This window comes from Tursiops truncatus, chromosome 20 (assembly GCF_011762595.2).
Source record: "Tursiops truncatus isolate mTurTru1 chromosome 20, mTurTru1.mat.Y, whole genome shotgun sequence".
Lineage (NCBI taxonomy): Eukaryota > Metazoa > Chordata > Mammalia > Artiodactyla > Delphinidae > Tursiops > Tursiops truncatus.
Window position 1 is genome coordinate 28,588,601 of NC_047053.1, and position 16,888 is coordinate 28,605,488.

Consider the following 16,888-nt stretch of genomic DNA (forward strand, 5'->3'; position numbering starts at 1 on the left):
AGAGAGCTGCTGAGACGTTAAATAAAATCTTAGAACTCTGTAAAGTGCTTAGAACTCTGCCTGGCACCAAGGAGCTCTCAGTAGCTGTTAGCTGCTACTGTGCACACAAGAACCATGCAAAGAAGTTTAAACTTTCCACAGGTGTAGCATCCACACCTGACCAGTGATTGTGGTATACCTACCATGTGTCTCACAGGTGACAGGTACTGTGTAAGTCACCTAAAATAGGATCACTGTCATCACAATGCTTGGTCTAGCAGGGCAGACAAGTGGCACCAGGCTGGTATTCCCCAGACAGTGGATAAGAGGAGGAAGCCCCATTTGCATGAATCAACAAGCGTGCATATCAGGGGCATAACTGAGTGCTCCATGGAGAGACACAGAGGGTGGGATATGAGGTAAAGTGAAACAAACACCAGAAAGGTTGACACATTCTGTGGGTCTTCCCCAGCCAAGAGGCTTTTAGGTTACTGAGAAGTAACTCCCTCTTAATTTAACTACTGATAAAATGTGGAAATGCTAATAACTTGAGTGTTTTAACTTTATTTTCTCTGTATTTGTTACTAGCCATGTCAGTGCCTATAGCATCCTAGTAATCACAACATTGTTAAGCAAAGCGACTCAGAAAATATTGTTTGGTTTAAGTATGAGCTGAAGCTTTTATAACTTTCCTTCCCCACCCCACCCCCCTTTCTGCCTCCCTACTATTTCCAGGCATTAAAAAGGAGTAGCATATTTCTATTTGATTTACATAGATAAAGTCTTTGAAGAGGTGATTAAGTTAAAATGAGGCTGTTAGAATGAGGCCATAATCCAATACAATTGGTGTCCTTATAAGAAGAAGGAGACACCAGGGCACTTGCACAGAGGAACAACCATGTGAATAGGCAGCAAGAGAGTGGCCATCTGCAAACCAAGGAGAGAAGCTTCAGAAGAACCCGGCCCTATCGGCACCTTGATCTTGGACTTCTAGCCTCCAGAACCTTCAGAAAGTAAATTTCTGTAGTTTAATCCATCCAGTCTGTAGTATTTTGTTATGGCAGTCCTAGCAAACTAATACACTAATAATAGCTAGATATGGCATATGAATATGCATATCATATATGCATATGCATAAAATAGTTTTATTTTAGTTTAGTAAAGGCACGGGTCGTTTTAATAATTATAAAGGAAAAAGTTTAATATTTTAAATAAATATTAAAAAAATAAAAAGTGCTTATCACCAATTGAAATAATCTACTAAAAAAAAAAGTGGAAAATATTCCTGAAAGGGGAGTCTACAGTTACTATCTCCACTTCATTCATCCATTCAGCTGGAATGGTCTGCTAGTGTGTTATTCTCCCCCATACCTCTGACAGTGGGCTGCTGGCCAAAGCCCCCAATATCTTCTTCTTTTTAAAAAAATATTTATTTATTTGGCTGCGTCGGGTCTTAGTTGTGGTGTGAGGGTTATTCGTTGTTCCGTATGGGCTTAGTGGCCCCGCGGCATGTGGGATCTTAGTTCCCCAACCAGGGATCAAACCCACGTCCCCTGCATTGGAAGGAGGACTCTTAACCACTGGACGACCAGGGAAGTCCCCCAGTATCTTCTTACACCTGGACAAATCGAATGTGCATTTTCAGGCTCTGTCACACTGGAATGTTCGCCTGTATGTAACACTGCCTTTATTCCTTCTTTATTTTATTGTGGTAAAAATATACACAGCATTGGGCTTCCCTGGTGGCGCAGTGGTTGGGAGTGCGCCTGCCGATGCAGGGGACACGGGTTCGTGCCCTGGTCCGGGAAGATCCCACATGCTGCGGAGTGGCTGGGCCCGTGAGCCATGGCCGCTGAGCCTGCGCGTCCGGAGCCTGTGCTCCGCAACGGGAGAGACCACAACAGTGAGAGGCCCGCGTACGGAAAAAAAAAAAAAAAAAAAAAAAAAATATATATATATACACATACACACACACACACACACACACACATATACATAGTATTTACCACTTTAAACAAATTTAAAGTGTTCAGTGGCATGAATATATTCACACTGTCGTACTACAGTCACTACCATCCATCTCTCCATACCCCATTAGATACTAACTCTGCATTTTCTCCCTCTCCCCTCTCTCAGGCCCTGGCAACCACCAATTTACTTTCTGTGTCTATGAATTTGACTACACTTGGTGCTTCACGTAAGTGGAAACATTTATTTGTCCTTTTGTGACCCACGTATTTCACTATGTCCTCAAGATTCATCCATGTTGTAGCATATTTCAGAATATCCTTCCTTTTTTAAGGCTGAATAATTTCCCACTATGTATATACACCCCATTTTGTTTATCCATTAATCCATTGATGGACACGGGTTGATTCCACCTTTGGCTATTGTGAATAATGCTGCTATGAATATGAGTGTTCCAATATCTCTTTAAATCCCTGTTTTCAATTATTTAGGGTATATACCCAGAAGTAGAATTGTTGGATTAATTTTTTCAGGAATGGCCATACTGTTGAGAAATGGAATACTGCCTGCCATATCAGTAAACAAAGGATGTCACAGTCGTGATTGCAGCCGCCGCCGACGGTGAGCTAGTGAGCCCTGAGGGAACTCAGGAAAGAAAAGAATACCTGCCACCTAGCAGCCATCAGACTGCAGTCACTCCGTAGGGTGAACCCTGAGGAAACTCAGGATATGAAAACACAGGATACTGGCCCCAGATAGCTGAGGGGCACATCAGAGGAATGATTTCGGTGAGCCCAGACTCTTGCATCTTCCCATACACAGAAAAGCGCTAAATTCCTTACCTTAAGATATCTGGTTTTCTTTAATTAACAACAATCTTCTGACGTTCAGATTATCTACGCTCTGTTGCAAAACTCCTATATCCTGGCTGGCCCCCTCACTTCCTCGGAGCAGTTCTCTCAGGGTTACTTGAGATGCTGCCTCCCAAGCTTTAAGTCCTAAAAATCCTCGCCAAATAAAACAAACTCTCAAGTTCTGGGTAGGTTGTGAATAATTTTTTAGTCGACACTGTTTGCTATAGTGGCTGGACCATTTACATTATCACCAGCACTGAAAAAGCGTCCCAATTTTTCCAGATTTTCACCAATACTTGTTTTATTATTTAGTAATAGTCATTTTTATGTTTTTCAACCTTTTAAAACTTTTTATTTAATTGCATTTACACCAACACATGATGACTACATTTTGACATAAAATGTTTAAAATAATACAGGTAAGTTTAAAACCGCAGACCCGCTTCAGTTTCATACGTTTTCTACTTTTTTTCCCTAAAGCTGGAGAACATGCACGTTCCTGAGAATCTGGCCTTCGACTGAACTAATCATTTACATGCTAACAACCACTCCCTGAATGTTTTTAGTCTTACTCTCTTTTCTTCTTCAATCATCCCACTCTAAAAATGCCGTCCGTAGAGTACATAGTGAGGTAACTTCACTCTAAATTCGCCCTACACATTTCACTGTCGCAAATTTGGTCGTTTTCCCCTCGATGGACGCCAGCATTCTGCAAGAACGATAAACGCTGAATTAACAAACATCACCGCACAACTGCGAATCAAAAACGAAATTTTAAAGTTCTTGGTTCTATAACATCCATACAATTGTTAGCTCTCACAGTTGTCCCAAAAACTCGGGATATTTTTTAGAGAAGTTTCCCTCTGAAAACACCAAAACCACGGAAACCACCCCAAAACCGCATCCTAACAAACCAAAAACAAACGCAGTTATCACGCCCTACTGAGATAATTAAAATCACCAAAATTTCTATTTTTAAACTAAGTTTATCAGGGGAAAGCGCGAACGCAGTCCCCCACTACCACAAATTATGCAGTCGAGTTTCCCACATTTGGGGAAATCGCAGGGGTCAGCACATCCGGAGTGCAATGGATAAGCCTCGCCCTGGGAAAACCACCTTCGTGATCATGGTATCTCCCCTGCCAGGTAAGTATGAGTTGCTTCAGCTGCCTGGCACTTCACCCTCAGATACGAAACATTTGACACTTACGGTCACTCACTTCACGCAAGTTCTACACCCTCACTTACGAATAAAAACTTCTCCAAACTATAAAAACCCTGACAAAAACATTTCGTATACCGGAAAACTTGCAAAATAATAATAAATGTATGTACAATGTGAGCAAGACCAGCAGACACTGCGCTCATTTACATACTCCAAGCACTTTTAATGACGTCATTCTTCTGCGCGGGACAAACCTATCCCGGGTTTTGTTGATGTGGTAGGCTAAATAATGAAAAACCCTCCGTCCGCCCTGTCTACATCCTAGTCTTCGCAACCTGTAAATATTACTTCCTTTTGTGTCACAACAGATTTTACAGATGTAATTAAAGCTTTGAAATTAGGTGGGGCAACAGCATAGCGAATTACCTAGAGACCACCAATGTAATCAGAAACCCTTACACAGAAGACACAGATATCAACAGAAGGTGCTAAGCAGCGGGCTTCCAAAGACAGCAGAAAAAAGCCGCAAACGGACTTGCCAGCAAAAAACAAGGGAATCACCTCCTAAATCTCGAACATCTAAAAGTAAAAGAACTTCGACTGTTTTAAGTCCCTAAAGCTGACAGTAACTCACTGCAAACGCAACGCAACGAACTCCCTCATCAAAGAAACGTAAGTTTAAAAATACCTTAAAAAAGAAATAAAAACACCTGACGTACGGTTAAGCCCAGAAAACAAAAATATTAAAATTATTATTAGGGCAAACCTAGTCTAAAAAAAAACTAAAAGCAACAATAAAAACCGCTGACTCACTAACGACATAACGAAAGACAAATACTTTCTTTCAACATTTCATATCAGGGGAGAGCGCGAACGCAGTCCCCCACTACCACAAATTATGCAGTCGAGTTTCCCACATTTGGGGAAATCGCAGGGGTCAGCACATCCGGAGTGCAATGGATAAGCCTCGCCCTGGGAAAACCACCTTCGTGATCATGGTATCTCCCCTGCCAGGTAAGTATGAATTGTAGTCACTCCCTGGCACCTCACCCTCGAACTCAGCACACAATACACTTATGGTCAATTATATTCCAAGTTCTTTAGGCCTTTGGTTGGAAACTGCAGGATTATTCATATGACACTGACCAGGATACATCCTTTGAACGTTCAGCGGAAATTCTGCCCAGCGAAGAACGAAATCGAACCAGCAGGCGACGCGCCCCTCATCTACATATCCCCGCCTCTTGTCACTCAACGTCACTCCTTTTGGAGAAGCGGTCAGTTCGCTCTAGCTATGCCTCGTGCCGACCCCAAAGACGATCATCGACAAGTGTAGCTGAAAAGATTGTTCAATTCCTTGTCTTGGCAGGCATACGCAAAAATTACGGCGTAGATTTGTCACACGTCCTAGTACTGCGCCGCAGGGGCGGGCAGGGCAGTTGCGGGCGGCCGGGGGCGCGCGGCCCTCAGAGGAAGAGGGCCGCACTGTCGGTTCTGCGAGCCTGACTCGCTGCTCCACTATGGGACTAGGTCATACCCTCAAGTCTCTCTCAACCTCCATTTCCCAAAAGTGTAAAGTGGGAATACTACTGCCTGCCTACTTCACAAGATTTCTGTGGGAGCTGAACAGGAGAACGCGGGTCAAACGCAGCCTCGAGCCCCTCACCCGACCCAGGCCATTCCGCTCCTGGACAGGTGTCCGTGCGGTTGGGGACGCAAATCCGACTTCAGCAAGATTCAAACCTCTGCATGCTCGGCGCAAAGATAAGCAGCACCTGGCCTGGATTTGGTAACAAAGCGAGCGCTCCTCTGTTCTTTTTGGACAGCGAAAATACATGACACACTGTTTTCCTTTCTGCCCTTGCTGGCTAGGCTCTCTGGGCAAAACAACTCTGCATCAACTAGGGCGTCAAGGACTTGGTGGTGTGCGGGAGGCAAAACTTTACCTCTCCTCTGTTAGGGTCTCCGGCCCAGCCTGAAAATTACACTGGCATAGACGGTTTACCAGGATAAAAGCATACATATTTATTTAACAGAAGTGTACAGGAGCCCTCATAAGGAAACGAAGGCCCAAAGAAGTGGAAATCTGAATGTTTTTATATTAAGTTGAACAACGAGTGACAACTGTGGAAAAGTAACTAACATATATGGGGAGGCTAAAGGAAGATAATTATTTTAACAAGACCTGTTTGTACAGAAATCTCGGCTTTGTCCCCCTTCTCTGCAATGTTTCTTTCCCCTGGGTTAGGGAAAACATCTTTCAGTTGGGAGTTTTACCTCCTGCTTCTAGGAAGACAAAAGGAGATCAGACCACTCTTCTTACATACTTGCTATTTTTCAGTGCTTTTAGCTCAAAATAATCCTTATGCTAAAGTGACACATTTTGGGGTGGCATATTTTTGCAACCCTTTGGTAGTTATTTCCCTTAGTCCATATGATTTTTTAAGTGCTTTGTTTTGCATTTTGGATGGTATTTTTAATTATTAAAATAGCGATGAAATTTTCCTTGCAGGTAATTAGGAAAAGACAGAAAAGTGTTTTTTAAATATTAAAATTAACCACATTCCCACTACGAAATTACCACTGTTAACACTTTGATATTATATATGGTAACTCCAATTCTCTATGCATATATATTTTTAATACAATTATACTACACACGATGTTTTGTAACATTTTACATTCATGTTGTTATATGTTGTCATAGATAATTTATATCAATGTTCTATCGCTTCTAGTTTATTGCCATATATATATATAAAACAATGAACAGCCTTGTAGATATATCTTTGTGAATAATTAATGATGATTTCTTAGGGTAATTTCTAGTAGTTTTCTCTGTTATTTTAATATTTTAGTCATCTTAAGAAATACCTTAAATTATTTGAGGGAGGAGAGGTGACATATGATATTTTTAAACTCTAAAAACTACTTTTCCCTGCTTCCTTTCATCTTTCAAAGTCCAGATCTCTTTCTAATTTCAGGGTTCATAGTTAATTATAAAAAGAACTTCAAGTTTGTTAAGAAGGAGAGGAAAGCCTAAATTGCAGTAACACTGCATGCAAAAAAGGCAGCATATGAAATAGAATATATACTACGATTAAAACTGTTTCTAAAAAGGCAAAATTTAAGACACTTAAAGGAAATACATCAAAATGCAAAGTAACATAATCATATCAGTGTCAATACAGAAGAATGGACTAATGTATTTTCCCCTACATATTCTGTAACATGACTATATTACTTATAATGAAAAAATAATTTAACACTAATTATATACATCTACTGCCCAAAATATGTTCATACATTTTGACCCAGAAATGTCATTTAATTTAACTATAGAAAGTAATTCTAGAGAAAAACTATGCCCTATGCATAGGGCGTTCATTATAGAATTACAAAAAAATCAAAATCACCCAAAAACCCTAGAATCAAAGCAAGAGAGAAAGGGAGTATTAAGCAAACAATAATAATATAATAACGATTAACAATGTGAAAGACATTTTTATTATTTAAGGTTAAGAGGGAAAAAGGTTATGAAACGGTATGTATACCATGACTGGAATTTTGTAAAAATGTATATCCTTAAGGAAAATTACTGGAAGGAAATGCACTGAAATGATATCAGTATTACTGGTTGTGAGATACAGGTTACAGACTTTCAATGATATTGTTAGACTGTTTTTTTTTTTTTTCATAAAGAGAAGACCAAGTCCTGGTGGAACCATTACAAGAAATAGCTGGCACAGTATTTAGTTTTGAACACAGGCTTTAGCATCAGATAGACTTAGATTCAAATTGTGATTTTTATCATATTTTAGGTATCTGTGCTTGATTTTGTCCTCTAGGAACAATGATAATTATTAGTAATAATTATGGTGAATATATATGTGTATATATATATACATACACATACACATGCATACATACATATATTTATACACAGAATAAAACAACTCAGTGACCAACTAACTCAAAGTTCCCAAATAAGCCAAGGTGGAGAGGCACAGACCCTCCCTCAGCACAGTAGGTATTTGGAGAGTTCCCACCTACCTGGGGAGTGGTGGCACCAGCACACTTACCAACCTCTCTCAGATCATGGCTTCCCCTGCCAACTAACATTTCTGTCCCAACAGACATGGCCCTCACTCTGTGAGTCTCACCTCATCTCTGAATTTCCACCCATCTCTTAGCTTCGTCCGAGTCAAGGAAAGGCTGATGTTCAGAAATATCATGAGCGTGGCAGTAATTTTTAAAAGCTGCCTTTTGTTATATAAGTTTACAGAGCAGGTTCAACTGTCAAGAAGTCCATGGTGCCAACACACTGAATCTAAATGTCTACTACCAGGAAAGCTTGAGCAATTCTACACTCTACACAGACACCCTGCATTTCAGGGAGCTGAACCCATTCACTTCTGATGCACACTGGCCCCGGTTTTGCATTTCCATCCACAGGGCTCTGCAATATAAACCACAGTCACTCTACTTAGACATTTACTAGATACTCTCATCCACAAAGTGTGATCCAGCCCATCTCCGTTGTATGATATAATTTCATTATTGAACTACCTTTCTAATTTCATTCTAGGCAGTTGGTTTGCTGTTTCCATGGTATCCCTGAATGCCACAGCACTGAGTCCTCTAGGACTATCTGTGTCCCCCACAGATATGATTTCACAGATATTCTAAAGCTCTTTTTGCTATGCTGAGGGAACTATTTCTTTCTTTTTAAAATTTTTATTGGCGTGCAGTTGATTTACAATGTTGTGTTAGTTTCAGGTGTACAGCAAAGTGAATCAGTTATACATATACATATATCCACTCTTTTTTAGATTCTTTTTCCATATAGGCCATTAGTGAGTATTGAGTAGAGTTCCCTGTGCTATACAGTCAGTCCATATGGGAACTATATTTCTGATAACCACATTGCCTACTCCAGTATTTTCAACATTCACAAATTGTCCTTGAGTTTCTGTGAGTGCTACTAATGATGGAAAAAACAAAAACAAAAACCTGTTCTCAAGTTGTTACTCGTGTAAGTAGTAACTTACAGCCACTTAAACTTAAGGTGCCAGCAACTAGCCTAGGCACGGGCGATACTAAGAGTAATAATGCAGAGAGAGATTCTGCCTGTAATAAATAAGATCACAACCTGTAGGGGAAACAGACCTGCCAGAATTATAGGAGAAGAGTAATGAGCACTAATAAAAGGGTTAAGGACCACATTATGACTCTGAAGGATCCTACACACTTTTGCCTTTGTGGACCCTTCCTCCATGAAATACGTGTAAAAAGATGACATTATTATATACAACATTTTCTTCCACCTAAAAATTCATCTTTTTTTCTTCTGATTTTAAAAGAAGTGCTTTATGCAGCACTGTGCCTACAGTACCTAGTAATGTTTAAGTCCTTTCTGGGTTCAGTGGTGGTTTGGGTGGATCCCAGGCAGCTTCGCAGACAGAGAGCTGAATGTCGAAGTATGCATTTTCAAGACTGATGAGGGGGACTTCCCTGGTGGCACAGTGGTTAAGAAACCGCCTGCCAATGCAGGGCACACGGGTTCGAGCCCTGGTCTGGGAAGATCCCACACACCGCTAGGCCCGTGTGCCACAACTACTGAGCCTGCACGCCACAATTACTGAAGCCCGCGTGTGTACAGCCCGTGCTCTGCAACAAGAGAAGCCACCGCAATGAGAAGCCCGCGCACCGCAATGAAGATAGCCCCTGCTCACCACAACCAGAGAAAGCCTGTGCGCAGCAACGAAGATGCAACACAGCCAATAAATAAATAAATAAATAAATAAATAAAAACAGTGAATTGATTTAAAAAAATATATATATTGATGAGGGAAGACAGGGCATTCCAGGAAGAAGGAGCATGTTATAGAAGTAACACAGCCAGACCTCCTGGAGACTTTTTCAAAATAAGGGAGAAACGATGTCCAATAGAATATAATGTGAACAACATGTAATTTTAAGCTTTGGTAGCCATATATAAAAGGGTAAAAGAAACCACCTGAAAATAGTTTTAATAACCTGCTTTACTTATTCCAATATATCCAAAATGGTTATCACTGCAAAATTTAGCCAGCCTAAAAAAAATTGAGATATAGTAACACTCCTTTTTTACATAACTAAAAATGTTCAAAACCCTTTAGGTAAACCTGCCCTTACGGCAGGTCAACTCAGATCCTAAACGTCAGATGGCTGAAGTTAAACACAATCCTACCAGGAAAAACCCTATACCTGGCAAAAGAATGTTTCATGGTGGCTTAGCATTTAAGATCTTTATATCACTCTGTCTCTGTATCATATTCACCACCACCCACTACGTCATGTGATAAATCCTTCAGTATTAGATTAAAATGAGCTACTAGACCCTTAGAAAAGAGTCTTGAATGACATGTCTTTAAGATACAAAGAGAACAGGGAAAAGCATGAATGCAGTCCCCCACTACCACAAATTATGCAGTCGAGTTTCCCACATTTGGGGAAATCACAGGGGTCAGCACATCCGGAGTGCAATTGAGGCAGGAGATAGATGGGCTCCCGGCTAGACATTTACAACTGGCCTCCTGTTCACACTTCCTGAACAAGTGGGTGAGAAGAAGATGGGCTCCAGGCCAGACACTCATTACCAGCACCCCCGTTTACACTTCCTGAAGCAAGAGCCAAACGGGCTCTATGACTACATATTTATGACCTGACTCCTGTCTGTATTTCTAGATCTGCACTTCGATATAAAAACCAGCAACAGAAATAAGGTAAATAACAGGACATTGGACATTTTTATGGAAGGGACAGAGTGGAACTAAACCCTATTGAAAGATCAAGAGGTCATACATTTCCCATCCTTAGGGCAAGAAAAACATTGCACATGTGCAGAAAGGCTCCTTGGGGGTCAAAAAGAGGGGGCACCACCGCATAATTATGTGATGCTAAGGCTGTCCCATAGGCCTCTGGGCTGGAATCCATCTTGGAAAAAAGTTCAGCACGGCGTGTTGGGGCGGCTCCGAGGGCAGGTCAGGTGTGGAAAAAGAAACCAGATGATTGGCCAAAGGTAAACAAAGACCCGGAAGACCTGCCCTATATAAATGACCTAACTGCTTCTTTACTGCACTCCTCTTCATTAGGGAGGACGCCCACATCCTTTCTCTCTGGGTGTGCATCTCTGCCCTGCTTCTGTCTTAACTAAACAGTTTCTCTGTGTGCTCTCCCAGTTTTTGCCTCCGTGAGAAATGCATTTTTCACTGGGGGCAAGGGCCAGGGGGTGCAGTGGCTAAGATTCCTGGTTTTCATCCAGGCTACCCAGGTTCAACGCCTGGGCAGGGAATCAAGATCTCGCTTCAGGCCACCACTCACTGCTGCCTCTCCAAGATCACAACGGATAAGCCTCGCCCTGGATAAACCACCTACGTGATCCTGGTATCTCCCCTGCCAGGTCAGTATGAACCGAGGTTGACCCCAGCACTACCCGCGGCTGCGCACACCACCATAAGGCCTGGGTCACTCCTGAAAGGACTCCAATTGGCCTTTATCTTAGCGATACAAATAAACAGATTTTCGAACTATCTTAGTACTGGTAATAGATAATCAAGCACGTCTTTCCAGGAAACGCGGTTCCAAATGCCCTGTGTCTTTCATGGACCTACTCCACCTCCCGCCTTAGGTCCCGCGCAGCCCGGCAGGTCCGAGCCGGCAGCCGCGCCTCCTGTGGGCTGCTTCGGGAGGCCGCTTCCTCCAGCAACCAGCCCGACCAGGATACTTTCCTGACACAAACCCACCCCTCTCCCAACGCTGGCGTAACTGAAGGTCTCCGGATCTCCTTGTGTGGAGTCCCCTGGAGCAAACGGACGCGACAGAGCTTTTTAGTCGCCAGCCGACTTCAGCCGGCGTCCTTGCCTGGATCGCAACGCTCCATACCAGCCCCGCACCATTTCCTCCCGTTCCAAGAGCGGGAGGAGCAGAGCATGAAATCGAGAATATCCTGGCTACGTGCTAGCGGTTGGACTCCAATTCAGTGCTCACACTGCACGATTCGAGATAAGCTTCTAGCCTCTGAATCGGCTCCTCAGTTTGTACAGAATGAGGAGGAACCATCCAGTCAGATCTCCCACTCAGCTCAGCGCCCCGCCCCCGCCCAGGCTTTGTCTCCTGCCCCTGCTCCTGCCCTGTTAACACGCACCCACCCCACCTTCTGAGAATGGACAGTGTCCTCAGCGAACAGACGGGGTCCATTCCTACCTTTCCCTCTGGAGTTTTTCTTTCTCCTGATCTCTGTGAGTTTCTCTTTTTCGCTAAGAGATATATGTGAAAAACCTGTTTTGTTGCTGTTCTATTCTCCCAGCATTTTATGTTTTGAACCAGGATTAAGTTTCTGTTAGCCTCCTGTCTACTTATTGCCAGAGAGGGCCGTCTGACCTCTCAGTTCACTAGACTCTTCACTCAAGATCCCATTTGACTCACTAGCCCCTCATCCACCTCATCCCCGCCCCCCGCCCACCATGCTGCAGCACAGCACACTTGCTCCACCTGGTCCTAGATCCAGGACTCATCTCCTCTACACCCATTCTCCCCAGCACTGCTGGAGGAAGTTGTGATTCTCCCACTCCAGATCCATGCAAACTGCAACCACATCTTCACTGCTACTTGGCTTTCCTTTTATACATATCTTTTAAATTCCCTCAACCCTGATGTTTCAAACCTCTACCTAAACCAGTGGTTCTCAGCGACCATGCCACCACTCCCAAGGGGTAGTTTTGAAAATCTGTGGGGACATTTTTGTTTCCTTGTGTTGCCATGCCAAGCATTTACATATTAAAATATTTTACTATAACATTTTATTTTTATTTCTCCTTTATATTACAGTTAGGACATTTATATCATTTGTGGGGGAAGTATATGTAGTTATATTTTCTAGGAACATCTTGAACATTCGTATTTTCTACGAACATACTATGAATAATAAAGGAAACATTACTACTCGCCAAAGGGGACCCTAGGTTTGACAGAATTGAGAACCACAACTGTAATCCAATCACACCCATATATCCTCTTTGTAGGAGGGAGAATAATTTAGCTTCTCTTTTATTTCAAAAGTACAAATGAATGCTCTTTCCCATCATCTACTGAATCAATGTCTGGGTATGAGACCTGGGTGTGTGCACGTTTAACATGCTTTCCAGGTAATTCTTACACTGAGGTTTGAGAGCCACTGGGCCCAGCCTCTCTGTTGTGTCAGAGAAAGAGACATCACCTTTCTTCTTAAGCCTCTCATTCCACATATGCTCCCAATCCCATCCTCTCTGATCTCAGCCCTTTCCATTGCCCTGGGTTTAGCACCTCTCCTTTCAAACATACAAAGGTGTCCCTTTATCCAGAAAAGGACAGACCCCCTACAGTACTATCCTCTTGCTTTCCATAGTCCCCCTACAGTACTATTCTCTTGCTCTCCTTTCTTGGATCTTAGGAGTTAATTCATTGGGTTAACATCACATTTATGGAATAGCTCCTACATGTCAAGACACTATTCTGTGGCTTTACAGATGTTATCTCATTCAATTCTCAACAATTCCTTTTTAGGTTGTGCAGACAAAAGAAGAGCAAAGAGTGTTTTGCTCAACATCGAATTCTGCAAAGATTAACCTGCTGCAGTCACTGACCAACAGTGCACTCTGTGCTTCAGACAGAAGAGATTAAGGCGATAAAAGGATGAAGCACTCTGTGCTCCAGTCTGAGGAAATTAAGACAATAAGAGGATGCTCTGTGCTTTGGACAAACAGGCTCTTAGATAGTTAGATGTATCTCAGGAAGAATTTTAATGAACCCAGCTTCTTGCATCTTCCCATACAGGGAAAAGAACTAAAATCATTAACTTGTGATGTATGTTCTTTGTGACTAGCAGTAATCTTTTACCAAGTTACATACCTGACTGCATGTATTCCCCACCAAAAAAATCATATATAAACTAGCCTCTCCCTCACCTCTTCAGAGCAGTTTCTCAGAGCTACTGAGAGGCTATCTCCTGGGCTATAGTCCTCAGTAAGACCCTGAAGCAAACTTAACTCACAATGTTTACATTGTGCATTTTTCTTTCTATTGGCAGTTGTCACTATTACTATTATTCCCCATTTTAGAGATGAAGAAAATGAGGTACAAGACAGTTAGCTAATTTACCTAAAACCACCCAGTTAGACAGTAGCAGAACTAGTGAGAGTCCATGTTCTTAACCTCTACACTCAGTGGCTTATAGACTGATACACAGTTGACCATTGATCAACACAGGTTTGAACTGCATGGATTCACTTATATGTGGATTTTTTCCATAAATAAGTACTACAGGATCCAAGGGTGCAGATACAGAGGAACTGCAGATACAGAGGGCCACCTATAAATTACACACAGATTTTTGACTGCATGGAGGGTTGGTGCCCCTAACCCCCGCATTTTTCAAGGGTCAAAGCCTCATTATAGTCAGAGTCTACTAACCTGTGGAGAAAACATCAGGTTAGAAAGACTGGGAGAATTAATCTCCCGAGAGCAAAGCTGGAAAATCCTCCGAAACAATTAAAGTCCCTTTGGCATCAGGGAACCTAAGAGAGCAAAGGATTAGGACCCTCTCAGCGTCATGTGGTCAAAGAAATAGCGGAAGGTGTTCTCAAGCCCTGGAACTATGGGGAGTTTCCGAGATGTACTGATTGTTTAATTTGTAGACTGATTTCTTCTTCAGCTTCAAACTGAGCAACTTGGTCTTCTCCACTCCATTCACTAAAAGTTACTAATGTGGCCAACACATATTATACTTGTTTTCTTGCCATTTCCCCCTACTGCATCAAAAGCAGAAAATGACTGCATTTTTTCAAAGCTCACTAATGACTACTGACTATGAAAGTGCTCACCTCTGCTCTCTCTCCAGCTTTTTTCAGGGGGGTTCCTTTTCCTCTCTTGTTCTCTAATTGAGGCAATTCTGCAAAGCCCAGTCCTTGACTGCTGTATTTTTCAGCTTGCATGCTCTTTCCTCAAAAACTGATCCCACCTTCCTGATGCCAAATATGATGTGAATTCAACTATTCAACTAGGCCCGTTCTATAGCTTGCTTCCAAATCTTCATCTCATACAATTATGTCTCAACCCCAGCAGAAATTTATAAATAATACTCATATCCTGGGCTGCTGATTAACTGAATGGCCTGTCATCTCTCCAATATAAACAGCCAGTAGTAGACTCCAGACAAATGTGAGTTACTGGTAACTAAATACTGCTGGGAGTGGGAGTGGCAGAGCATCTTCTGGACTAGACTTTCGGTAGACCACAACAAAAAGAGAGCCTCTGCTGCCACAAACTATAATTGGAAGAGTCAGGGGGTGAGCTGCAAACTGGGAAACCAATTCTGTGATCTCTTCACAGCCACAGCTGCATGATCTGGGCTTTTACTACGTAACCTCCTCAGTAATCACCATACCTTGCCTATACTTTCCCCTCCATCCCCGTTTACTCCTCACTTCCCAAAATACCTGTTGTTGGATTTACTTCTCCTCCAAGTAGCACAACCTCTTTAATATAGTAGCACATTTGATTTTTAAAGTAGAGACGTCATCCTAAAAGTAAAGGCTTTTAACTCACACAGCCTTTCATTTACATAATTACATCACAAGCTCCCAGCTGACACATAGTTCCCCCCAACCTCAAATTTAAAAGATAGGAAAACAAAAAAGCCAAACAAAAAAACACGTTTTGGGAAAGAAGTTCTGATTTTAAAAGTAACCATTCAGCCTTTGGGAAAACTGAAGAGTACAAAGGAAAAAAATCACGGCAAATTCTACATTTTATGGTGTTACGTCTACCCGCCAGCTCCCCGCCGTGGTTTGTTCTTTTATTGCCATTCCTCCCCGCCTTTTTTTTTTCGGTACGCGGGCCTCTCACTGTTGTTGCCTCTCCCGTTGCGGAGCACAGGCTCAGCGGCCATGGCTCACGAGCCCAGCCGCTCCGCGGCACGTGGGATCTTCCCAGACCGGGGCACGAACCCATGTCCCCTGCATCGGCAGGCGGACTCTCAACCAATGCGTCACCAGGGAAGCCCAGAGTATTTGTCTTTATCTGACTTACTTCACTAACCATAATATGCTCTAGGTCGAGACTTCCCTGGCAGTCCAGTGGTTATTTTTGTTGTTGTTGTTGTTGTTATTAATATTTATTTATTTATTTGGCTGCATCAGGTCTTAGTTGCGGCACTCGGGATCTTCGTTGTGGCATGTGGGATGGAGCTTTCATTGCAGTGTGCCGGCTCAGTTGCTCTGCAGCATGTGGCATCTTAGTTCCCTGACCAGGGATCGAACCCACATCCCCTGCATTGGAAGGCGGATTTTTAACCACTGGACCACCAGGGAAGTCCTGGTCCAGTGGTTAAGACTTCGCCTTCTAATGCAGGGGATGCGGGTTTGATCCCTAGTCAGGGAGCTAAGATCCCACATGCCTTGTGGCCAAAAAACCAAAACATAAAACAGAAGCAATATTGTAACAAATTCAATAAAGACTTTAAAAATGGTCCCATCAAAAAATTTTTAAAAAGATTATAAACTTTAAAAAAATGCTCTAGGTCTATCCATGTTGTTGCAAATGGCAGAAATGCATTCTTTTTTATGGCTGGTTAATATTCCATTGTGTGTGTATATCTATATCTATATATCTATATATCTTCTTTATCCATTCATCTGCTGATGGACACTTAGGTTGCTTCTATATATTAGCCATTGTATTAAACAATGCCGTTATGAACAACGGGGTGCATGTCATCTTTTTGAATTAGTGCTTTCATTTTTTTCGGATATATACTCAGGAGTGGAATTGCTGGATCATGTGGTAGTTCATTTTTAATTTTTTTAGCACCCTTCATACTGTTTTCCACAGTGGTTGCACCAAT

General features: G+C 42.3%; 2 non-coding genes across 2 annotated transcripts; both read right to left on the bottom strand.

The window, feature by feature from the left end:
* Nucleotides 1-3,791: 3,791 nt before the first annotated feature.
* Nucleotides 3,792-3,955, bottom strand: LOC117309906 (U1 spliceosomal RNA). Its single transcript, XR_004524193.1, has one exon. It is a non-coding gene; the product is annotated as a U1 spliceosomal RNA (small nuclear RNA).
* An 869-nt stretch (nt 3,956-4,824) lies between these two features.
* Nucleotides 4,825-4,988, bottom strand: LOC117309908 (U1 spliceosomal RNA). Its single transcript, XR_004524194.1, has one exon. It is a non-coding gene; the product is annotated as a U1 spliceosomal RNA (small nuclear RNA).
* Between the last annotated feature and the right edge of the window lie 11,900 nt (nt 4,989-16,888).